The sequence below is a fragment of the Podarcis pityusensis genome (genome assembly GCF_964106645.2).
Source record: "Podarcis pityusensis genome assembly, chromosome: 5".
In the NCBI taxonomy this organism is placed as follows: Eukaryota; Metazoa; Chordata; class Lepidosauria; order Squamata; family Lacertidae; genus Podarcis; species Podarcis pityusensis.
The window spans coordinates 51,238,622-51,264,345 of NC_138032.1; the positions used below are offsets into that span (position 1 = coordinate 51,238,622).

At 41.0% G+C, this 25,724-nt stretch overlaps 1 protein-coding gene and 1 long non-coding RNA gene across 5 annotated transcripts in view; one reads left to right on the top strand and one right to left on the bottom strand.

Moving 5' to 3' along the window:
- LOC308477450 (uncharacterized protein) overlaps positions 1–1,265 on the bottom strand; it is a 119,923-nt gene extending 118,658 nt beyond the window's left edge. The window contains exon 1 of one of the 4 annotated variants that reach the window (XR_013986566.1): positions 1–1,265. The gene's annotated coding sequence lies outside the window, so the exon portion shown is untranslated. The other 3 variants (XR_013986567.1, XR_013986568.1, XR_013986569.1) reach the window with 3 other exon arrangements.
- Positions 319–24,762, top strand: LOC308477454. Its single transcript, XR_013986575.1, has 3 exons — positions 319–428; positions 2,538–2,619; positions 24,121–24,762. It is a non-coding gene; the product is annotated as an uncharacterized lncRNA (long non-coding RNA).
- The last annotated feature ends 962 nt before the right edge of the window (positions 24,763–25,724 follow it).

A 25,724-nucleotide genomic window follows, 5' to 3' on the forward strand; every position in this document is an offset into this window, starting at 1 on the left:
CTGAAGCTTGAGGAGACTATGCTGATGCATCTCCAGCTGTTGCCGTTGACTATGGACAACAAAGTACATGGCAGCTGAGTGAATATAAAGGTGAGCCATTTCCTCTTCCCCAGCAGAACACAGCTGAGACATTCAGCACTCTTTTCCCTCAGTTGTTTGGAGGCAAATTGGTAGTTTGCTGGAGGTGATCATCTGGCTGTGGGATACTGTGGCAGGATAATAAGGCAAGTTCACTTCCTGAAAGGGATTATGACTTGAAGGCAGTTGAAAGCTGGCCGATGGGAGGTTTTGAATGTGCGTATGTATGTACGTGAAGATGATCTGTGAAAGGAAACTGGTGGATATTCATGAATAGATGAACCTATGCAAGGTGGCAGGGTGAAGATAGCGGACGAAGTTGCCAAGCAGAAGGTGGTGGAGCAATCTGGGTAAGAGCTTATTTTCTCTGTGCTCTTTTCTCCTGTGGATGTGTGAAGCCAGTCCCGTGAGAAGCTTTCTTAAAACCACACATGAAAGCAATGCAGAGGACCACAGGGCCATAAGCTGGTGAGGCTTTGTTAAGACGCCCCCCCCCCCCCATTCTCCTGTGAAAGCAATGAAGAGTGCTGCAGGGCCTAAGTGCAAGCCACCTTATCTTTCTAAATAAATATCCCTGTCCCTCACAAATGTCCATTCCATCTTTTTCTTCAAAGACAGATAACCTATGGTCAAAAGCCTGAGTTTAGTATGGGCTATAAATATTTTTAATAATGATCAAATCTTTGCTGAGGTGCCACCACAGTTGTCAGGACTAGCTAGCTAGGGAGGTTGTGCTGATGCCTCCTCAGCTGTTGCCATTAGCTACAGGTGGCCTATGATGTCACAAAAAGGACATGACGGCTGAGGGGAAAATGGCAGTTACTAGTGGGAGGAGGGGAGGAGGGAGGGACCAGCACCAGGAGAAGCAGGCTGAAGGGAAGCTGTGGCAGCGGAGGCTTGGCTCCTTCCTTTCAGCTTGAGTTGCCAACTTTTTGTGCTCTGAGGGCTCTTGAACCCGTCATACCTGTAAAACAAATGAACACACTGCTTTTGTCACTGTGTGGTCTCCATCCCAAATAAACTTAGGATTCCCTACGGTTTCAGTAGTTCTTTTAGTTAAAATATGTCTGCTGGGCCTAGTAAGGTGTTTGCCTCAGGATCAATCAATGTGAACATGTATTTTATTTAAAATCATTTATAAACTGCTTAATTTAAAAAAAAACCCAAAACACACACAGCACACATTGTAAAAGCAATACATCTTAAACAAGAATCCAGCACAAAATTGGTAAAACAATAGTATAAATGCATGTTGAAAACAGAATTTCAGGGAATTCAGACAAATAAAAACAAGGTCCTATCTTTCTTTTTTACTTTATTTTTAATAATTTTTATTGAATACAAAAAAGAATATCAAATAAGAAAAATACAGAACAAATTTAATATAGACACATAAACATAATTTATACATCTATAAAGCAATATTCAGAAAGAAAGAGGGGGAAAAGAATAAATGAAGAAAGAAAAAAGGAGTAAAAGAAGAAAGAAGAAAGAAAGATTTAAAATAGAAATTTAGAAAATAGAAAAGTGTTCGCCATAAACAACAGTTCTATCTTATGGATCAGGGAGAGCCTGGGCAAGAAGTCTTTACAAGAAGACTCCTGGTGCAATGCTGGCACTCAACTTGTGAGCCATGATAAGCCACAAAGACCTGGGTTTGAATTTCACTTCTGCCCCCAAACTCAAGATAATGCTTTGGAGGAGGGGGAGATGTTATGTCTTCAGTATCCCTCCTTTCTCCCTGCCCCACGTATTTACAAATCTTTTCAGTTGCCAGTACTATGCCGAGGATTAAACCTGCGGCCTTAGGCTACCTAGTTTAATATTACCTACATCTGGCCTTACCAACATGGTGCCTGCAGGTGCTATGGTGCCCACCATTTCCTGCCAAAGAGACAAGCTCCCCAGCTCCCCTCCACACTGCATTTCAGGATTCAAAGTCTACACTTGAGGAAGCAGCCCCTGGTCTCTTTCTTAGGGTTGCCAGACCCCCAGGGAAAATCTGAATTCTTCAAGTTTGCCTGTGACCACAGCCCCCCAAGTAGTAGGGGCTTGGATCTTCAGGTGGGGAAGAGCACCTTTAAGTTTTAATTACTATTAAGATCAAGACTGTGCATGCAGTTTGCAGGCTTCAGCACAGCAGGAGCTGGTTGCAAATAATTGCATAACCTCTCAGGGCAGGTGCCCTCCTCCTCCCATTTAACCTCTTGCCTCCAGGGTTCAGAGGTGAGAGGGATGGTACAAGAAGAGAGAAAAAATGGACTGGGCTAAATAGGAGAAGGTTATGAGCAGAGGCAGATTTAGGGGAGTTCAATCAGTTATGAGTGCACATATGAGCCTGGCATGGGGGGGGGGCACAAAAGGTAACAAAGCATATGAAGAAGAGCAGCAGCAGGAACCAAACCTGTTGCCTCTTCTCCCTTCCACAATTACTGGATGACTACTTCTTCTGGATCCAGCTCTGAGGAGGCAAGGATAAACATTGACCCAAGGAGACAGGAGTGCTGGGAGACTGAGTGGAGACTGGAGAGCCTGGAAAAGGTATTTTATTTATTTATCTTCATTTAGAGTGAAGTGGAGACTAGAAAATCATTTCAGGGGTAAATGACTGATGTGGGAGTTGCCTTTGAGGCAGAAGAAAATAAAAGGCTGAATTGGGAAGTTCCCAATCCCAGTCCAGCAAGGTTTTTTCCCTTCCAGCACCAGGACTGTTTCAAATAAAATCTAGATTGAAAGGGGCCTTCTGCTAGCCCAGTGGTATTTTTGGCCCCTCCAACTGTGTCTTAAACACAGAACTTGGGGAATAAATTGCGTCTGTGCATGAAATAAGAACAGCTTCTTCTCCAGAGTGATCTCGGCCCTGAATGGGAAGCCCGGACTTTGAAAGTCATCTAATCTCCCTTGCTGTATTATACTGTATTGTTTAATTAGTGTTTTTATAGAGCAGTCAAGTAATTTCGTTGTCCCCGAAGGGGGCAATGATAATAAAGATATTATTATTATTATTATTATTATTTTATTATTATTAAATAGAAGTTTTGAAAGGTGAAGAGTATCTTTGACATCTTTACTTAAGTGGACTGGAACACCCATCACATACTGTGCCTTAAACACAGGGCTTGGGAAATAAATTGTGATTTCAGAAAGAGGTTCAGAATGTTAATTTCCTTTGTGATAGTGACACCACGCCCCCCTAATCGCTCCTCTCTTCTTCTAGATTGATTTATATGCCAGAAAGGTAGACCTGCACTGCAGGTGATCTCATGCGCTGTTATTAAAGTTACATGTTCCAATGTATATTCTTTATTTTATTCTGAACAAGCAAGAATGTAGTGGGGCACCTTAAAGAGTAGTCAATTGTATAATGATATAAGTATTGGTGAAGGGTGTGTGTGGGTAAATAGTGAGGTGAGAAGGAAATTAAATGCTTAAAGTACTAACTGGCAATTGCATTATTAACATCTGCTGTTCATAAGAGCCATTCACAAACTTAAGTTTCAGGGTTAATATTTCATGCTTAATGATACCACCAGGGGCCCTCCTTGTGACATCAGTAGGATTACTCCTAAATATCAGATTTGGGCCTTGAAATTTCAGGGTCTTTGATCTCCTGACCTCGCAACCCTAGGCCTCAATCCTTTGTGAAATGGGGTAAGGCAAGGAGAACACACATACAGATCTTCTAGAATTATCCCATTCAAACACAGCACTGTGATGTATGTTGCCCTCTCTCACTTGATTATTTATTATCAGTTCATGGCTACATTACATTTTAATAGAAATTTTAGATATTTATCACAGAGGGAGATGAATAAGCACACCTTTGAACTGCCCTACATGAACTGCTCTACATGGACAATTGGATAACTTTTCTTTTGCAAGGAAGCATTGTTTGACTTTCGCTCTGATGCCTGTTTTGTTTTGTTTTGTTTTTTTGCTCCTTTATTCCTTTCCAACACCCTTTTACATTTGTATGCTTATAGTTTGGTGTGATCATTCTTTCATTTAGGGAAGTATCAACAGAAAATAGAGCATTTTGGAATGAAATAACAAGAATTTATCCTCTCTAATTGTTCATACTTAAACTACCGTAAATGAAATCCTATGGGTTTTTCCCCCCTTCTACCCTCCCTAATCCCCACACAAGCACTGGAATTTAATTTTTTACCTTTAAGAAGATTTAGATTTAGACTCCTTGCTGCTAAAGATATTGAGGAGCAGGACCTAGGGCTGCATCTACACCACACATTGAACCCCCCCCCCAATACTCTTGGGAACTGTCGTTTAAATATGCTTTAAATGTATGGTATGAACTTAGCCTGTATTAGCTCCTCAGATATTATACTGTACATCTTCTACAAGTTTGATCCCCCTGAAAAAAACCTTATGTTTTTTCCCCTTTCCCACTTGATTATTTATTATCAATTCATGGCTACATTATCATCCTGGAGAATGTGATTCTGTGAAGAACTGTATTTTACAAGACTAGTGAATAGGGGATTGATAACAAAGGCAGAACTGTATTTTACCTCAGTCTCTCTCCATAAATTATACTCTCTAATCTGCTAATTTGATGGACCCCCTTCACCCAAACAAATTCCTTGCTTCTGCCAAATGGCCAGTGTCCAGGCCATATTTACATAGCATCCCCTCCTCCGGTCAGCATATGATGCAGATTATTGATTTATGACATATTTCACTGTGCCTGTTCAAATGAAGCTTTGATTGCTATAGTTGGAATGAACATCAAAAGGTTTCCTTAAATGTTTTCCTCCTTAGTTTCCTGCAAAAAGGTGATATTTGCCTCATAATAAATATTTTTAAATGGCTCTGTTCCTCTGGTTTCTTGTAACATCACCATTCTAGGGCATTTTGACCACAAACATTGAGCTTACAAATGTTCAACATATACACAGTTTAAATCATCAGAGCATTCAGCCTTCTGTTACTTTGGCATGGAGATAATCCACACATAAATCACGAGGGGACCAATTTCCTATGAAAAGATGGTGATTTCCCATGTAATAAACACCCTCTGTCACTTATAAAAACCCCAGCAATGCCTGGCGTTCTGTAGGGACGGGGCTTTGTGCAAAAGGTTTCTGTCCTCTGCTAGAGGTTTGACAGAAGGTGGCTGAGGTATTTTGTGAAGAGGCTTTGCAGATTGTAAAATGTCACTAGTTTTATAAGTGGGAGATTTAAATAAACACAAGGAGAGACTCATGTCACTTTTCATTCTCAAGCCTGTTTCTGTTTTTTCTCTTCAGGTTCACTTAAATTCATATTCACAGCTAAGGTCCTCCCAGAGGATTTTATATACCTCATTTTGTCCCTCATTTTGAAGAGTGCTCTGCTTAAGGGCAATTGTTTTCAATGCATTAGTGTACTTCAGCATGTTGTCAGATGGTGTTTTCAACATGTACATAATTACAGCTGGTCACTCAGGCATGGCCCATCAACGCTCCATATCAGCTGGTTGTCAAGCTTAGATTGTCACTAGTAGTCAGGGTAACAACAGCCCTTCTCCATTATGGGGAAGTCAAAAAGCCAACTTTAGTGAATGTGGTGGAAATGGAAAACATCAGGAGCAGGCTTTACTAGGATAGTGTTGAAAATCTGGTGGTTCAATGATGAACAGGACAGAAGCTTACCAAAACTGAAATCCATTTGGTATCTAAGGATCAAAGTTCAAGAATCCTAATTCTGTCTTCTACAGCATTAGCTAGCCCTCCCAGTTTGGTGTAATCTGCAAATTTGATTGGCATCCCCTCAATTCCTTAATCCAAGTGGTTTATGAAGATGTTGGAATCTTCACATGCCCTTTCCCACTGGTGGATGGCACTAAGATAGGAAAAACACTTCATAAAATAAAAAGGGAAGCTGTTGTAGCCATTGCAATGGTGTTGTGGAGTCACTTTTCTTGCTTGGCCAGCCATTTCACTCATTAACACGGGGTTAATTCAGGAAGCCCTGTTGTGTCCTAGGTTACCATATCATGTCTTATAACTTATATGGACATTGTAACCTTTGAGGACCACTTAAGCACTGAATAGCTTGCAAGCATAGATGCAACTGAAACTGGCCCAGAAAACAAACTAGAAGAGATTTTTCTTGTGAAGGATTTTATAGAGGGTGCTATCTTGTCTGGAAAAGCGCATTGTAATTTGGCATTCACTGGTGGAGGTAGATGGGGATCCCTGGAATGGAAAGCTGCTGCAGTGCGCTAGTATTCAAGCTGGGGTGAATCCACCAGCCCACATTTCTCACTTTTTGAAAGCTGCTCATAAACATAAACTGACCTTGGATATTTAAATAAAGCCATTATGAGTATTCTCTATTTGTTAGCTGGTCATCAATTTTAGATGCAATTAAACTGAAATTACCTCTGATAGACACATGGTTATGAACTTTCAGCCATAACTCCCTTGGTATTGCATTATTGTTTCAAATTAAAATGGTGTTTCTCTTTGCTTAAAACCTCACATTATTTTTTAAAAAGGCAAGGTGTACCTAGAGAGTGATGAAACACAAAACGCACAGCCTTGCAGGGCCTTGTAAAAAGCACACAAAGACACTTGTTCAGCACAGTAAAGATAAGAATTATGAATTTATGGTTTCACAATATTGCTTACAGCAAAGTAGTGGAAGCTGGGACCTAGGCTTTTCTAGAAAGGATAATCAGAAACAATCAATAGTCACAGGACAATATTGGCCTAATCAGTTAATCATCCCTACCCAAAGTGATAAAATGACCGTTATTAATGCTTTTTTTGGCATAAAGATTACTTTGGATAGAATGGCATCCTGCTTATCCACTGTTAATGTTCAGCTATTGCTTAAATAACGGTGTACTATTAAACTGAAAGGCTTAAATGTAGTTGGGTTCATACTTTTGGAAATCCCCATGTAATCACTTTGGAAGATGTGGGGATGTCAGTGGGCAACACTCGGATGGAAGTGACATTTATGATAACTGGTGCATCCAAGTGGAGGTGTGATGGCCTGGGAATCAGATTCAGAGGCTGAACCGGAGGGATCCCAGCCTGCACAGGAGTCCCCGCCTCCAGGGCTGGCTGAACTGGGGCAGGGCCTTGATTCTGAAGCGCCTGCACCTGTGCCGGATCCTCAGGAGCAGGCACCAGGTGAATCCACTCTAGCTTCGGAGGTGGTTGAGGACTCAGTGCCTACAAGTGAGTCTCCCCCTGGGTCCAGTAACCCTTCAGCCTCTCCTGAACTGCAGAGGCGCAGGGCAGAGAGGCAGAGGGAACTGGTTTCTCCCAGGTGGAGTGCTCGCTTTAAGGCCAGAAGAGGCAGGTCTCCTGGGGGCCGGGACCGCCCCTGGCCTCAGAGAAGATAAAGGCCAGTCAGCCCGGTCCCAGGTTGCGGGAGCAACGTCGTTGAAGAGCTGTTTCGGCCAGCACCCAGTCCGGTTCCCCGAGTTCCTGTCCTTGCCCGGCTCCTTGCTGTGGACCCTGCTTTGCCCGTGGAGGACTGTCTGCCGACCCTCGACTCAGGTCCTGGACCTCGCCCCACGGTAACCTCCCCCCTGGACCAGCACAGGAGGGATGTACTATACTGTAATATAGCTTGCCTATTTGCCTGCCTTCTGCCAGGTGTTCTTGGATCCAATCCTATCTTACTTGTGCCCTGGTGCCATTTTGCTTGGTGCATACAGAAAACTAAACTAGCATAGAGAAAATGCTACATTAGAACCTTTCTTCTTTTCTATTGGTAGGGAGTTTGACATGGGACAGTGTGCAAGCATGCTGCCTGTATTCTAATTACAGAGATGGAAAGGATCCCAAAGGTCAGCAACCCCTGTTGATGCAGGCAATCTACTGCTATAGCATCCCAGATAGGTGGCAATCAGGTGGAAAGTTAAGAAGCATCCATCATCTCTTAAAGCAGTCCGATCTACTATTGAGCAGCTTGTGTCATCAGGAAGTTCTTCCTTATAAATCCTCCATTTGCACTTGTTAGTTCAGATCTTAACCTCTGGAAGCACAGGGAACAAATTTGCTCCATCAACTATGTGACAGTATCATCTCTTCTCGCCTCCTGGCTAAACATACCCAAACTCCTTAATTCTTTCCTCTTCTGAATTGGCCTCCAGACCCCTCACCTCCTTTGATCCCCTCTCAGAAATCAGTTATGTTGAATCTTTGAGAAAATCCGCAAAACATACTTAGAGCAAAGAACCTTGCTCAAAGAATCCTGGGAACTAAGTTTTGTTAAGGATGCTGGGAAATTGGAGCTCTTTGAGGGGGAAACTAAAATTCCCAGGATTCTTTGGGGGATGTCATCTGCTTTAAATGTGCATTGGATGTGCTAAATGTATGCCCTTCCTTAGTTGCCAAAGAAGTTTTTGACTGAAAGTGTTAATATTGTTTCATACTGAACTCTGCCAACATGAGACAGTCTGTAGAATGATAATAAACTTTATAGATTTTTCCTACTTCTTCCAAGAGCTTCTGAATCGCCTATATAGCTGGGATAATGAGACTAGCAGTATTTGGCTTTTGCTATCCCAGGCACAAAGGAAACGCATCCAAAATCTCTGAACTATGACACTTGGCATCCTTTAAAGGAAGGAATGCAGGCAGCATACAGATTCTCAGTTCTATGCAGCATCTCTCTGTATCAGAACTATATATAGGAATAAGTTTTAAGGACCTGCCAATGGTGTAGTAGGTGAATACCATCTGACTTCCAGGGCCAAATTACCGAACCCATTTTGCCTGATGAAATATGGAGTGGGCTCCATCCACATTGCATTGTAACCCATGGTTGTGGTCACATGAATTGGGTCAAAAGATGATTTTCCCTTCTACAACTAATTAGGCATCACCAGCAACCCCTTCTTCAGTGTGACTTGCTTTACTTTGCTTAGATCACAGCCAGCAGTTTCTCAGACCTTTGAAAACAAGCTGAGTTGAGATTCCAGACAGCATAGGTGCTTTTCAGAGGACCAGTGAATGTGTAGGGCAGCGGTCAGGTTCACGTCAGTGGTTCCTGCTTCCCACCTGGTTCTCTGAACAGAGCCCATGTATATACAACTTGTGCACATGTAGGTTCATATTCTCTCTCTCTCTCTCTCTCTCTCTCTCTCTCTCTCTCTCTCTCTCTCTTTCTCTGTGTATATTCTGCATTTTCAGGGCACCAAGTTGCATGGGGAGAAGAGCCTTCATGCATACGTGTTCCACATCTGAAAGAGCAGATGAATGCATGAAAGCCAGGAGTGGATCATGATCCCAAGGACCTCAATCCCTCCACATATTCACTGGTCCTCTGAAGGGATTATGACAAATGATAGTATAAATAATTGTTGCCGATGGCCAATATCATATGAGACAAGTTATACATTTGACTCTGAAAGAGAAGTTTTCAAAGTAGTGATTCTGTGGATGGTGAGACCTTTCCAGAGATAAGAAAAGCTAAGTTTGGGTTAATCAAAAGACACAATTTGAGGTCAGACATTAGAAATCCAGCTTCTATCAGACTGTTCTAGCAGACTGTCAAAATGCAAATTCTCCAGCAGTCACAGCACTCATAATGTCTTCAAAGATACTAGTGAATCCATCTGGACACAATTATAGCCCTTTCTACCATTTGTTCCGTCCAGATCATTTGGCTCCTATGCATCAATAAATGCCTGTGTAATGGTCCTAATAAAATGTGGACTGCTAATGAGACACAGTACCAATATTGGTATAAATATAAGCTGGAGTAAAGCTACAAACAGTACAAATTAGGTTTTCCTAATGCACCTTTCACATTGTTTCATGGTCCAGGTTAGCTTCTTTTTATATCACATTTATGTATCCTATGGTTAAATGGGTGCAAGGGTGGCAGTTGTGTGTTAAACAGTCAATTAAACACAGAAGAACCAGCCAAGACAGAGCAATGCATGTGGCGTTGGTTGCCTCATGATATTTTTCTTTTGGGCGGGGGGTGGGGGTGGAATCTAAGCCATATATGCAAACATGACTTTTATGGCATGACTACTGCTATGCTGTTTTGGTATTAGAACGGAAAGGTGAAGATTAATCTTGTTGCCCACCTACAGCTGCAAAAGAAATAAAAGTCCAAGAAGAGTTGGGCTGTAATTAGGCAGGCAGCCTTCTTGCAAAACTTTGGGAATAGGTCAAAGATTTTCTTATTCCAGCAGGCATTTTAAGGTAGTGTTTGGCTTTATGATGACTTTTTAGTGTTTTTTTCTCTGTATGGTTTATTATTATGTCCATTATTTAGAAATGCTAATGATTAAGCAGTATATAAATGTCCTAAATGTATAAAACACCTGATTCTATACACATCTGGGAATAAACCCCAGTGAAAACAATGGGACATACTTCTAAGTACGTATGCATGGGATTTTGCTATTACATATTTTAATTGTGGGCTTTGTAATCAGCCTCTTTACATTTTATGTAAACCACACACAACCAGAACATTTATTCATAAAGATTCATATATACAACAGATCTACCAATAATGAAAGAATAGATATGTGTTAGATTTTTTTTAAATTGCCTATAAAAATGGTAGAGATGGGCACCTCAAACCACAAGTTGTTTTCTGGTTTTCTTTAATCAACATAAGGCAAAAATTTACATTGAGGAGGAAACCATCCATACCTTGTGTGTCATAATTACTGTTTAGCAATCTCGCACTAAGAAAAATTTATTAAAACTTCATGACTCATTAATAGTAAGTGATCACAATCACTTAATAGAAGAGGAAAGTGAGCTAATGATAGAAACTCTGATTAATGATTTTAACCTTAAGACACGAAGTCAAGTGAAATTAATAGCTCTGGATAGTGAATGTAAGGTTAATGTCTCATGCAGAATGCCTCTGAGTGGAGGCAACTGAGAAACACAGACAAGGACTGGGTTGCACAGACAGATTTTTTTCATGTGTACTAGGCAGCATCTTTTACTACCAGCATTTTTCTAAACCAAGTTGGACGGTTTTGTGCAAGCACAATAGCTAATCAGAGGGGAGGGGCAGGGACATACATAATTAAAATGCTACAGTATCAGTATGCAAACCTTCAAACTCTTGAAATATTTTCAGAGCGAGGCTTATTAGGGACATAAAGAAGCTGTCTTCTACTAAATCAGACTACTGAGCCATCCAGCTCAATATTACCTACACTGACGGGCAGCAGCTCTCCAGGGTTCCAGGAAGAAGCCTTTCTCCGCCTTGCTTGGAGATGCCAGGGATTGAACCTGGGACCTTCTGCACATAAAGCGTGTGCTCTGCCCAGCAGCGGATGGGACAGTGGGGCTGAGTCTGGCTGAGTCACTGCAGCATACTGGGACAGAAGGAGGGAGGGGCATGCCAAAGTCAGTGCAATGTTAATGTGCTGGCTGCCTCTACCGGCGTGTTTGTACCATACTGATATCACTGCTGCTGTGCCCCCTCCCCTTCTTCATCCTAATATGCTGCAGCAAGCAACTGGATAGAGGTCAAGTGTGGAACACAGGCCTTGCATGACATCCACTGTTGACTCTCCTACCTTGGTGCACCCTGCACTGTTAGAGAGGAACACTGTGTGTGGATCATTATGGGATGAGATAGTTGCCTTTGATAGAGGATAGTCCTAGCATTCAAGTGAGCAAGCAACCTTTCCATAGCCTGCTCCCATATCACATACAGTAGCAGCTTCATGAACTGACAGGACAACTGTTTCAGATGCTGTGTGCATACCTCAAAGGGCATCACTTTCAGTTTAACATCTGGATATGGCTAATGCGTTGGGGCTGTACCAACTGGTGGTATTTAAAACTCAGGACAAAGATAAAGGCAGAAGATTTAACCCTGCATTTAAAGAAAAGAGCTTACACATAAAACCTGGTATATCATGTGGCACTGGGCCAGAACTCTTTTTCCATTGTTTGGACAAGAACTTTTTGTAAATACAGGAAACGGTCTTATTTCAGGCCATACTACAAGGTCATCCTGCTCCATATTATTTGCTTCAGAGAGGAGGAACCTCAGGGCCAGGGTTCAAATATAGCCCAGGCTTCTCTATTTCATCAGTTCTGCTTTACAACATGAGGTTATTTTGCCTGACTGAACTGTGGAAGATAGAGGGGTTATACCCTGCTGTATAAAGGTAGTATTTGCATTTGTTGCTCTGCCCACTTTTGCTTCTGCCCCCCCCCCCCCGGGCATGTGGCCCTAGAAAAGTTGCCTAGAATGGAATGTGGCCCTTGCCTGGAAAATGTTCCCCACCTTAGGTTTACTCTAACTAGCAGCCACTGTCCAGGGTCTCAAGCAGAGATCTTTCCTGTGACCTTATCTCTAATCGTTTTAAACTAGAGACACCAGGGCTTGAACATAGGATCTTCTGGAGGCAAAGCAGGTGTTCTGTCACAGAGCTGTTGTTGCTACCCCTCCCTCCCTTTTGAAATAAGCATTCAGCGTTGGAATCTTCACCTGTAGTATGTGCTTTCCCCGACCCTGAATGTAAGAATCCTGCAGCATAAGAGTTACCATAATTGGTAAAGGAGGATATAAGGAATTTAGGCTTTATTGCTAGCTCGTGTCAGCTTCAACATTCCACTTATTCCGTTGCTAGCTTTATTCTATACAAACTATTAAAGTATCATATTAAGAGTCTAGACTGTGAATAGGATATGCTTTCCCTCCTTTTTAAGTCAAAAGTGTAATAATGTCTAATCTCACTAAATAAATAAATAAATCAAGTAAAATTTGAATCTATAAAAAGTTCATTTTAATGTTCAAATTCAAGTGGTCGTGCTTTGTTAGACTATTGTAGGAAAACAGCAAAGAATCTCACAGCATTGTTACAGTATCTGTTCTTTTATTTAAACTTTTATCAGTTAATTATTATTTTGAAAACTTAAACATTGCCTGTCAACCAGTACCAGACAGCTTCTGCTCTCTGTTTTTATGGGTTATGCTCCATGTCAGAGGAGTCCAAATGTTTAGTTCAAGCTTTTAAGATATGGTCATACTGTGATGGGATATGTCTTCTTGTATCAGTCCTGTTCATGAAGTAAATAGAGCTTTGCCTTGTTTCAAAGTGATTGACCTCAAATAACATGCTGACGCTGTGTAAGGCTTTTCCATCGGAGGCAGAGCAGTTTGTCATGCCATTTGTCAATGGACATGCAGCATTCATATTTCCAGCACTGTGTTGCAACAGGCCTAGTTGCCACAATCATGAGCAAAACCTGTATCTTACATAAAGTTCTCTCATTCTCATCCATGACTATAGATAACAGGCACAGCCCATGGCCTCTGTCTCTCTCTGATGATCTCCATTTCTCAAAGTACTCTCTTCCCAACACTTTCACACATTCCCACCAAAGATGTACGTAGTACCTCTAGCTGGACACCCTCTTCAGCATCAATGAGACCCTTGCCCACCAGGTGCACTGTTGCAATAATTTAAGGAAATTTTCTCTGACTTGTGCAGAGGCAGACCTGAAAGGTTTCCAATTGTAGATTCTATTCTACACTGCATTGTCATTCTCTACACCCATATCTTTCTCCCAGACACTTTAAAGACCCTTAGTAGTACTGATGGAGGTATTAAGTAGGCTATCACATGACTTTGATATGATAACCAAACAAATGTCCTGTACTCTCTGAACCAATGTCTCATGTGCTGTCAAGGGCAGAGTAACTTACATCTTAATAGTGAGCTTGGAACCATCCTACTCCTTCTCCATGTTTTCTCAGAAAGGTGCTCTTCAAAAGCACCATTGATGATTATGATCCGCTTTCCAACAAAAGCGTGCACACTATTGTTTTATTTACCTATTCCTCAATCAGGGCCAAGAATCCAGTTGTAAATAATTCATTGAGCAAATTTCACAGAACTTTGGCTTTTGCCATACATAGCAAATGTTCAGTTCACTGAGTTCCACGGGGCTTGCTCTGAAGTAAGTGTGCATAGTATCAGGCTGATTCAAGTTTCAATTTCACAGAAATTGTGGCTCCTGTTTTTGCTGAGCTCCTGGGTCATGCAGTTCACTGCAGGATGCTATAATTTAATGGTACGGGCAGGCAGCTTCATTAAAAATTAAGCAAAATCCTTATTGTTGTGAAGCAACTCCAATGAAACCAGTGAGATGTTTAGCAAAATTCTAATGCATTTTACTGCATTCAGTGGGGCTTACTCCCCAGTAAGCATACAGCAAAATCCTACTTGTGTCTACTCAAAAGTGCATCCCATTGAGATTCACTCCCAGGTAAAAGTGTGTATAGGATTGCTGTGCTAGTCCCAACTTTCATTGGATAGCTCCTTAAAGCAGTGTTAGAGTGCCCATTGTTTATTTCAGCATAAAAGGCTGGAACTTTTTAAAAGTTTTGAGTCTTGAAGGGCCATCTCCCTCTATATCCCACTGTTTCCGTAGCTTTGTGTTGAAAAATTGCATCACCTCTTGTTTCTGTCCTGTGGATTTTGATAGCAAGAAAGAAACTATGAGCAGATGGCTAGTGTGCCATTCTGTTCACATAACCATTTCCATCTGACAGCCATTGCTCATTCTCTATATGAGGGACGCCCTATCCAGTTGCGCAGTGCCAGTTGCCGTGTGTGCTGCTTTAAAGGGCCACCCGTCTATTGCTTGGTCTGCCAGGCCACAATCAGAAATTGGATGCAATGTTCCTTAACTGCCTCTTCCCAGCCTCTTTCCAGACAGTCAAAGCATTTGTAATTATCCTGTAATGGAATTGTTGACCCCCCCCCCCCACAAAAAGATGACATTTACTTATTTCTTTTTAATTTAAAAAGAACTAAAGTTTATTTGGTATTCCACCCCACTCTCCTTTTCAGCTATGTATATTTTTGCGCATAGTGTGAGAGCATTATACCAACAGATAAAGAAAAACAAAATTGCTTCCAAAGTCACGAGTTCAAAGAATGGACTCCAAGTCTAAATCAGCGTCAAGGGGAAACAGTGGATAGTAGTGTTTGTTCCTTAACAGCAATGTACGTGACAGAATGATTGAGGAGGCCTGACCCACTGTACACTTCAGGAAGGGTAGAGGAGGAGGATACAGAAATCTCTAGGACAATGTACTTATCATTTATAAAAGCTAGCAAAATGAATATTTGCTACGAGGATAGCCTTCAAATAGAAACTAAGGTGGGCAATTTGTCATTCAAATCAGAGTTGAGTGGAAGATCTTTTTTTATAGAGCCCACTCACAGTGTATATTAATATTCTGGCTATCAAATGCTATAATTTATTTGATCTCTCCCTACCCCCATATAATCCCTGTAATATTCTAATAGACTATAAAATTATTTAATCCAAACTTTGCATTCTATTTCCTGTCTGCTGCAGTTCTTAACTACTTACATTATACAAAAATAACACAAACTCCAACGAATTCATGGGTGACAGGGGCATTCAGACAGCTTTTCTCAGCATGAGCAGGATTAATCACAGTTAATCATTTTCAATACTGCACAATGAGAGATACAGCTTCATAGAAATCACTTTAAGCAAAACCAGGGCACCCTCAAGTCTTCAAGTGAATCTCTGTAGGCCTTGTGACTGGATTTACAGGCTTTCTTCTTACCTAAAAGCAATGCAGTATGTGTGGTAAAGAGAAGACCTTATAGGACAAAGGTCACTAAAGTACCAGCACCAGTTCCCGAAACCCATTCAAGTTCCTTGCTTCACAGAAATTCTGCCCATCAGTGTGAAATGATTTAGGGAATTTAGGGGACAGATTAGAGCTTCATGCCATTTAGAAAAATGGTAACATTCCTATAAATTCTTATCACAATAAGTAGCTTACTAGCTTCTGTCCAGCCCTCAAACACCAAAAAAATAGTAACTTCAATGGAAAGCAACAAAGTTAGTTGACTGAGAAATGGGGCATCATTATCTTTTATTAGCCTGTATATGACTCTAGAAGAAGTACAACATTTTTGCAATTAGCTTTGATATGAGGGTAATATTAAAACCATAGAAACTCAATGATTTTTCTTTTATTTTCATACCTGGAAGTTTTACTTCATTGGTGGGAATAAATCTGCTTTTAAATATTGCAGTAGTTCACATGGATGAATTAGGGATGCGGTGTAGGGAAAAACACTATTTCAAACAATCCATTGGTGTAACAACCTGCAGCTTCATGACCACAGAATGGGGTGATCTGGAGTAAACTGGACTATCATAATGCTTTAAACAGCCATGGCTTTGCCAAAAGAATCCTGGGAACTGTAGTTTGTTGAGGGTACTGAGAGTTGTTAGGAGACCACTATTCGCTTCACAGAGCTACAATTCCCAGAATTCCCTGAGAGGATTGGTGGTTAAACCACTCTGGAAATTGTAGCTCTCACACTTGGAAGGAAATGCAACCTTAGAAGGGAAATGGCTTCTCTAACAAACAGAATCTACCAGATCAGCTCTGCTATCTGTTCTGGAACTCCATCCCCCCTCAAGGCGAAATAAAAGTGTGGCTATGCGGGCTGTTTTGTTTCCTCTGCTTTTCTACCTGTATTTGTAGGTGCTGAAGACACTCAGGATATTATGATTATAAGGGAGATCTTGCCCATCATAAAGAAGGTTGATTAGACTGGTACTCTGGTGATTATAAGAAATCCAATCATACTTAAATACACAATACCAATTCTCACCAAGTCATAGAAAATCCCAACTATGAGATTAGGACACATCAACAGAGGGAGCGAATATGCAGGAATGTGAAAGTATTAAAGAAAGGCAAGACGGGGTAAAAAAAATAAAATCTCATTCTGACTGGCCTCAAACTTGGCTGCTATATCCAGTCAGTAATTAACTCCTAGTGGCTGCATGACAAAATTCTGCTGTTGGCACCTGATGGAGGAAAAGAGACAGAAGTTGCAGCTGCTGTAGTCAAATGGTCAGAGAAACCTTTAGGGAGGAAAACCTTGGTGGAACAGGAGCAGTGCTTAGAACAGGCAGAACTGAATAAGAAGGATAAAAAAGGCGGCTTTTAATAAAGTCCAGATGCTCAAGGCCTATCCCAAGAGAAACAAATGAAACAAAGTGGAGAAATGCGGATTGAATTTATTGCTAAGCCTCAAGATTCCTAACTAATAAAGCAGGGGCATGAATTAAATATCTGATTGCCTAATAGCCACCTTTGCTTGTAAGTCCCAAAGTATGAACTAGCCAAAGAGTAAAAAAGTGAGTTGTAAAAGTATAGGATTGTATCTGAGTCCTGCTTAGAGTAGACCCATTGAATATAATAGGCTTAAGTTAATCATGTCCATTAGCTTCGGTAGGTTTACACTGAATAGGTGTAGCATTTGATACAACTCATAAAATTCTAAGTTACTGCATCAGGTCCCTTTCTACCTAAAATTACTCATTCACAGTGAAGACCCACAAACGGATGACTCTTCTGTTCAACCAATTGTGACAACCACTGAAAATATCTGAGAGTGGATTGTGCAGATGATGTCTTAATGTGACTTAATATGATTTAGAAAATATATTTGAAAGCTATAAGATCACTCTCTCCACCCAGCATCCATTTTGATCTCATTTGACCTACCACATTTACTGCCTTTACCCCATTATCTTATTTTTATATGTTAACAATGCACATGCTACTCATCCCATATCTAAATTACTTAGAAGCAAAGTGTAGGACAAGGTAAGCCTTGTGTGATTCCTATCAAAAGCCAACACACACCCACACACCCACACCCACACCCAAATACTATTATAGGTCAATGAATGAAAATATATAGGAGACCTATGAGTACAGGGTTTTGGTGTTGGTGGTGGAGAGGAAAATGGAAAGGAATGGAGTATACTATACAAACAACTTCAGAAGTACAGGTTAAATGTTTAATGAACAGAGGTGAATATAATTCACAGATAGTCAATGTGGTGCCCTCCAGATGTTGTGGACAATTACCACCATCCCTTACCACTGGCCAGGCTAGCTGGGGATGATGGCAGTTGTAGTCCAAAATGCCAGAAGGGCACTACGTTGGCCACCCCTCATTACTAATTACTAAAGTGGCAGAAAGGGCAGATTCCAGTTCAGATTGTTTTGAAGCCCATTACTATAAAATATGAATGAAAGTCTATTGTAAGTGATAAAGGAAAGCTGAAAATGCCTAGCTGTCTTATTTTGAGGAAAACAAAGCAAATCACCACACAAGCCCATACAGAGCTTGTCTGAGGCCTAGGGCAGGAGTCTTGTCCATAAGATGCGCCATCATGTGGCACCTAATCTGATCTGATGCTACATGCTAGTACACAGTAATTCAGGTCCAGATTTAATGTTGAAGCCTTGCAGTGCATACAGACAGGCATGATAATCTTGCCCATGGCTGTTTTGCCCATTAAGCTCCCGGTCGGCTGGGAGACACAGGGCACTCTTGGCATGACACCTTAAGTTTGGTAGGCCCTTAGCAGGGCCCCCTGGCCAGCTTAGCCATCCAAGGCCCGTGGCAAGTGTCCCCAGCTGCCTCCCCCTCTTTGCAGCCATGTTTTCACAGGCTTTTGATCAGAGAGCCTTTAAATTAAGATGTTGATGGACTTGCTCAAATTTCCATTCCATAAAAAGAATAAAATGTGGAGAAAGGGGGAGGAAATGCCAAGCTAACTTTTGAGAGGGAAAATGCAACAAGAAGGAACAAAAGTAAAATGACCTTCCAAAGTCAGAGAGACTCTGAATGGCCGCTAATTGAAATGTCATAGGAGGAAGTGAGCTGGTAAGCAAAAGCAAATATTTAAAAGATGAGAAATCCTTCACAGTCAACTGGATTAATTTTCTGCCAAGTTCATCACAAGCAAATCTATTTGAGGTGATGTTGTGGAAAGTGGTGGGTTAGCATACATTGTCTGGAATCTGAGGAATGCATAATGCAGGAGGGCAGATAATGACTGCTGGGATCTCTTGGCCCCCAGGTATATGAAGAGCTGGCTAGTTAAAGGTTGTTTGCCATAATATTTTATTCAGAGCATTTAGAAGTAAATAAGTAAGAGCTGGAAAGACAGAGCAATTTTCAGGAGAAAAATGAGCATGTTGAATTTTCCAGCAAACCTGAACTGTTTCATTCAGTCAGCAATTAGAGGGAAATGCCAAGCCATAATATTGGAGCCATTTAAGTAGGAATTAGTAAGGTGCTCTGATCCAGGTATCTGATGCTGGAGCTCCAACATCCATTATAGCAGAGGGAGCCAATCCCTATGTGCACCGCTTTGCACAGATGGATCAATTGCCTCCTTTGACATAACTGGTGATCTCCCTCTACGTATGTGCAAGCATGCCTGGTACTCTAAACTGGTGCAGAGAGGGACAGTTTTACTGACTCACTCTTGACTATTAATATTAAGAGGAAATGTATCCCAGAGTATCAGGTTTGTTAGCAATGTTTTTTGGGGTGCAGGGTGGGGGTGGGTACAGACCCACCTGCTCATCTTCTAACTAGCTAACCAAGCAAGCTATTCATACTCCTCCATTATGACTCTTATTTCCCTCACAAAACCTCTCACCACACACTAGTTGAGGATGGACACTGATGCTATTCTGACTTTTCGCTCACCCACCAACAAATCTTCTTACAAAATCAATTTTCTTTATTATGTTCCATTCATCTTTCCTTTCTCAAATCCTTACCCTGAATTGTTGTTGTTGAATTCAATATTCAACAGTTTGGGGAAATAGCTTCTCACAGGATTCAAATTGTTCCCAAGCATCCTCCTGGCCTCATTTGAGAAACATTAATTAGGGGAAAGAAAATCACAATTTGCAAGGCACAAGATGGAATGCATTTGTAAAAAGGATGCTGGTTCTCCTTTTCTTTCCACAGCTTGAGTAGTTTTCTATACATTTCTCTAATACAGTGGAACCTTGGGTTGCAAACGTGATCCGTGCGGGAGGCACGTTTGCAACTCGCAGCACCGGGTCTGCGCACGCGCGGGTTGCGATTCAGCGCATGTGCAAAGTGCGATTTAGCGCTTCTGCGCATGCACCGAAACCTGGAAGTAACCCGTTCTGGTACTTCTGGGTTCGGTGAGGTGCGCAACCCGAAATCGCGTAACCTGAAGCGTCTGTAACCCAAGGTTCCACTGTACTTCATGATCTTGGAGCAGGTTCATGGAGCATGCCTTAAATTGTTAATTTGTTTCCCAAAACGATGGCCCTCATAAACCTTAATGTTTTACAGAACTTATGCAATTATAAATATCTGCTTGGAGCTGCAGCCCCCAGAAAGCATCACAATGTGCATGGTTTTTATCCAATTATGCATCTGTACTTCTTATTTCCCTTACTTGTATAGAATGTCTGAAGCACCTCTTGCAGCTAAATATAAGAATTATGGTGCAATCCTGCCTGCTTTTGTCTACTCAGAAGTAAGTCCCGTTGAGTTCAATGATGTGGGTAGGGGTCCCTAGCTTTATTGGAGCAAGCGGTGCATTTGCAAATCTGAGAAACTATCATGCAGAAATGCTGATGGGGATACTGAGGCTGCATACATACCATACATTTAAAGCCCCAGTCCCGGGAACTGTAATTTACCCCTCACAGAGCTACAATTCCCAGGACCCTTAACAAACTACACTTCCTATCATTCATTGGGAGAAGAGGAAATGTGCTTTAAATGTATAGTGTGTATGCAGTTTGAAATGACAGTACTTTCTTACAATGAAAGTTAAAAGAAAGCATTAAAAATGGTTTTGGCTTCCCTGTCCTTAATATCAGCTTAGACCAATACAGGTCGTCATCACCATGCAAAGGTGCTTGCATTCTTAACTTATTTGTGCAGCATGCATTTTCTGTAGCTAACAGACATGCACAGTGAGAACACAAAATCAAATGTTATTTTGTTTGCTGGGCACTCAGTACGTGCAATTAGAGTAGATGGAAGCAGGCAAAAAAGAAAAAAAGGACCAATTTGCTTACTTCAGTGCTGTAGATAATGACTATGTTGACAAGGTCACCTTGCTATATTGACATTGTCCATGCTGTAGTCAACTAATAATAATAATAATAAAAATAAAAAATCTCTGCATTTATCCAGAGATGTGGGGAAATAAATTTCAGTCAATGTCCAAGCCATTTATTTAGAATAAGTAATTCACTATATTGGAGTTAACAATAATTGGTGTGGATATTGGCCCTGATCCAGAATTCAGGAGAGTTTAGGGACAGGATACACATATCCTACCTTTAGTCAAGGATCTTCCTTGCCAAAAGTATGATCAGCACTGTCATCTTTGATAAAACCAACAACATGTCTCGTGGAAAGAGGGGCTAGTGGCTGCCTGAATTCACACACAAATGGTAGACTTTGCTGAACACAATAGCATCCGTCAGCATATACCCCTATCCACTTGTGGTGGTTGCTTCCGACACAGCAGTCTTGTGTGTCTGTAGACTATTCTCCTGAATCTTCTCTGTGTTCAAGTCTTGTTCCACATGTAGATCAGTATCGCTGCATGCATGGAGGGGAAATGCCAAGTTTCTGCTACTTAAAGTAAAAAAAGTCGCGTGTATAAATAACTCATTAAAACCATTACAAGGAATTACAGTTGTGGATATTAAACAATCTGATGTTGTCACTACCTCCTCCCCAGGCAATTTTTTTATTAGTTTCTACATGGAAAAATACACTAAAGTTGACTGGTAATAGTAACAGCACAAAGCCAGGTTTTTCAAATATACTCTTGACAGGGTGCCACAGCCAAGCCTGGCTTTCAAACAATTGTACCCATGTGATACATTTATCTTCAAACTGTTGTTGATGCACTTGGAACTAACATTTTCTGCCCCTGAAAACAAGTAATGTCAATGTGTACAACAGCCCTAATTTTTTTTTGCAAAAATAAGTTTTAAACATTATTAAAAAGCCATTTGTAGTATCTCATCACTTTAAAAGAAGTAAGGTTGTTTATTCTATGATGTTTAGTGGGCCTGAAATTATTCCAGAATACTTACAGGATTATTATTATTATTCCCCACCCATCTGATATAGAATTGTCTTGTAAAAATATGTAATACATCTGGAAATTCAAGCACAGCTTGATATGCCATGCAGTTCTTGGAAACATGACAAACTAAATGGAAAATAATCAATTCATTTGTCTTGTGTAGCTGTCTCCCACTTTTAATAACATCAAAAGCTAATCATTGTTGATAATGTAGCCACTACTCCTTTACTTTAAGTGCCACCAAGCCACCAGATTCAGAATAAAGACAGTCCTTAGGACAAATGCTGCCTATCTGATGATATCTGAAGGCTTCAGGAATCCCTTTTAGACACTAAACAACATCCTCCTGATCTTTCATAGAGAGTCAGTCTCAATGAATGAAAATCAAAATGACTTGAATCATGCACAAGGGCAATATAGCAAATAAAATCCTTTAAACCATGCAAGGCTCTGATCTTTCAAACCTTTCATGGCAGCAGTCCCATGAGCTGGAAGCAAATGACTACTGTTGGGTTTTTGTTTTTGTTTTTGAAAAGAAACTTGATACTTTGCCTGCAACTCTTAGTGCTTTACAATTCAAACTATGGTATCATTCTGCAGTAAACTCTCTTGGGTCTACTGAAATCATCTTAATCCTAAACGTGTTAATGTGACAATGTCACATATTGGCTTCTGTTGTCACAGATTAACAGTGTAATCCTATACATATCTATGCAGAAGTAAATCCCATTGTGTTCAGTGGGGATTAATCCTATGTAAGTAGATATAGGATTGCTGCCTTAGTCACTTTGTGCAAGGCAAATAGAAGCAGAACTCTCCTCCAATCAGTTACACATGACAATTATTGGTCATTGTAAATAGCTAACATTTATCTGCCTCACTGGGTTGCACTAAAATAGCTGTCTCTGTCATAGCAGAATCCCACTTAGAATAATAATAATAATAATAATAAATTTATTTATACCCCGCTCATCTGGCTGGGTTTCCCCAGCCACCCTGGGCGGCTTCCAACATAACACTAAAATGCAATAACCTATTAAACATTAAAAGCTTAGACGACAGCCTTCAGATGTCTTCTAAAAGTTTGGTAGTTATTTTTCTCTTTGACATCTGATGGGAGGGCGTTCCACAGGGCGGGTGCCACTACCAAGAAGGCCCTCTGCCTGGTTCCCTGTAACTTGGCTTCTCGCAGTGAGGGAACTGCCAGAAGGCCCTCGGCACTGGAGCTCAGTGTCCCGGCAGAACAATGGAGGTGGAGATGCTCCTTCAGGTATACTGAACCGAGGTGGTTTAGGGCTTTAAAGGTCAGCACCAACACTTTGAATTGTGCTCGGAAACGTACTGGGAGCCAGTGTAGGTCTTTCAAGACCAGTGTTATATGGTCTCAGCGGCCGCTGCCAGTCACCAGTCTAGCTGCCGCATTCCGGATTGGTTGTAGTTTCTGGGTCACCTTCAAAGGTAGCCCAACATAGAGCGCATTGCAGTAGTCCAAGTGAGAAATAACTAGAGCATGCACTACTCTGGCGAGACAGTCCGCGGGCAGGTAGGGTCTCAGCCTGCGTACTAGATGGAGCTGGTAAACAGCTGCCCTGGACACAGAATTGACTGCCTCCATGGACAGCTGTGAGTCCAGAATGACTCCCAGGCTGCACACCTGGTCCTTCAGGGGCACAGTTACCCCATTCAGGATCAGGGAGTCCTCTACATGGTAGTAAGATGAGTCATCTCAGTTCTGTCACTAATTCATACTCACTGTGGCCCCTTTCTACTGATTTCTGGATCATGTTATAGTTTTTCCACTACACATTTGAAGAAAATGGATGCTGCCTCCCCACTAACACCAATTTACCCTCGTTGCAGTAGAACAGAGATGGATTGCTCCTCAGATGTTGCACTCCCTCCCATCAGTCCCAGCCATCATGGTCAATGATCAGGGTTGAGGGGAATTGTAGTCCAGCAATATCAGGTGAGACACAGGTTCCCCATAGCTACACTAGATCTAGTTCAGATGTCCTAACACAGTCCATATGGAACATTACCACTGGGTGCCAAATTAACACACTTAGTATATCCAATCAGCTGGTTGGAAACTCCATTATGTCTGCAGGAATACCTCAGCTCAAAGATTGTACTAGTTACTACATCAGATATACTGAGCATGTGAAATAATCAGCTATTTGGAAGCTCCATATTCTGCAATCCAGCGCGGCACGTAGAAGGTCAAGCAACACCCACACCTCTGTTTGTGTGGAAGAAAATGGAGCAATACCTTCTAGCCATCTGCTGTGCTTGTTGTTTCCTGTACTTGGGCAAGGAACTGAAAATGGCCAAAGTGTTATATTGTACCTCTTTCCCCAGAAGCAAATATAGGCAGATAATGGTGTTTCTTTAGAATAATTAAGATTCATGTCATTTTTATTCAATCAACAGTAAAATAACTAAACTGTATAATTACAATAAAGAAGACCAACAGTTGTATAGCTGAACTTTTCTGTCTTTTTTAAAATATATCCTCAGAAAGATAAAAGAATTTTAGGTTACTGAAATATTCACAATGGTTGTTTCTTGTTAATATAGGATATGTTTTTCTTTTTTACTTTTTGTCATGGCTAAATGATCATAATCAGAAAAATAAAAGCAGTGTTAGAAAGTTTAATATCGCTCTCTATTTCTTCAGAAATTTTGAAGAAAACGTGTATTACATTGGTATATGACTTACAATGGTTTCACAGCGAGGACTGCAAAACCACTTACATATATAAACATGGAAGAGAATGCTAAAACATTAAAACATTGGTAGCCATCTATAAACACGAAGAAGTTTCATAAAATTCACACTCCAGGAAGACATTCATCATATGTCAACAGCCTGATCCCTTTTTAATATATATACTTCAAAATATGTTTAATTTGACAATAATAATAACAATTAAAAACAGTCAAGGCCAAAATCCACCAGGAAATTCTTTATGCAAGGCCTCCCTTGTCTTCTTAGAGGTCTCTGGTCTGCCAAGGGAGCAGGTGACAAGACTGCTGCCTCCTCAGTATGCAGGACACTTCCCAGGCAGCCACGTCTTTGTGAGTTCCACATAGCAAATATTTATGGAAAGGGCCCAAAACCTGTCAGAAAAATCAAGGGTATCCTGGATCCCCTTTGAAAGTAGCTCCACTCCAATTGGAAGCCATGACTTTGGCTTTGGAACCGATTTCAGCTAAGGTGTGTCTTTGCTCTCATCTTACACTGAAATAATTGGAAACTGCACAAAAGCACTCAAATGCTCTGGCTGAGATCCCCTTTATTACAATGGGTCTTGCACAGGAGAACTTCCTGGCTAATTGTGCTGCAAATGAGAAAAGCAGGATTCTAAGCTACATGGCCTCTTTTTTATTGGGCAGATTTTTAATTTTTTTTAAAGGCGAGGACAAGGAAAACAAGAAAGAAAGGAAAGGATGAAATCTGGATGATTTACATGCAAATTGACATTCCATCTCTTTTAAAACATTGCATGTCCCAAAGCCTTCTGGGTTTGGAATGTAATACTGCATCAAGTATTTCACAAGGCTCCTAAGTAACACAAGAAGCGTCCTTTAAAAATTAGGAAATTATAATATAATATGATATAATATAATGAAGACGGGGATGACAATCCAGAACTTTTTTTTTTTTTTTTTTTTTTAGCAAAGTGCTTCAACTTAGCTCCTAGAACTTTT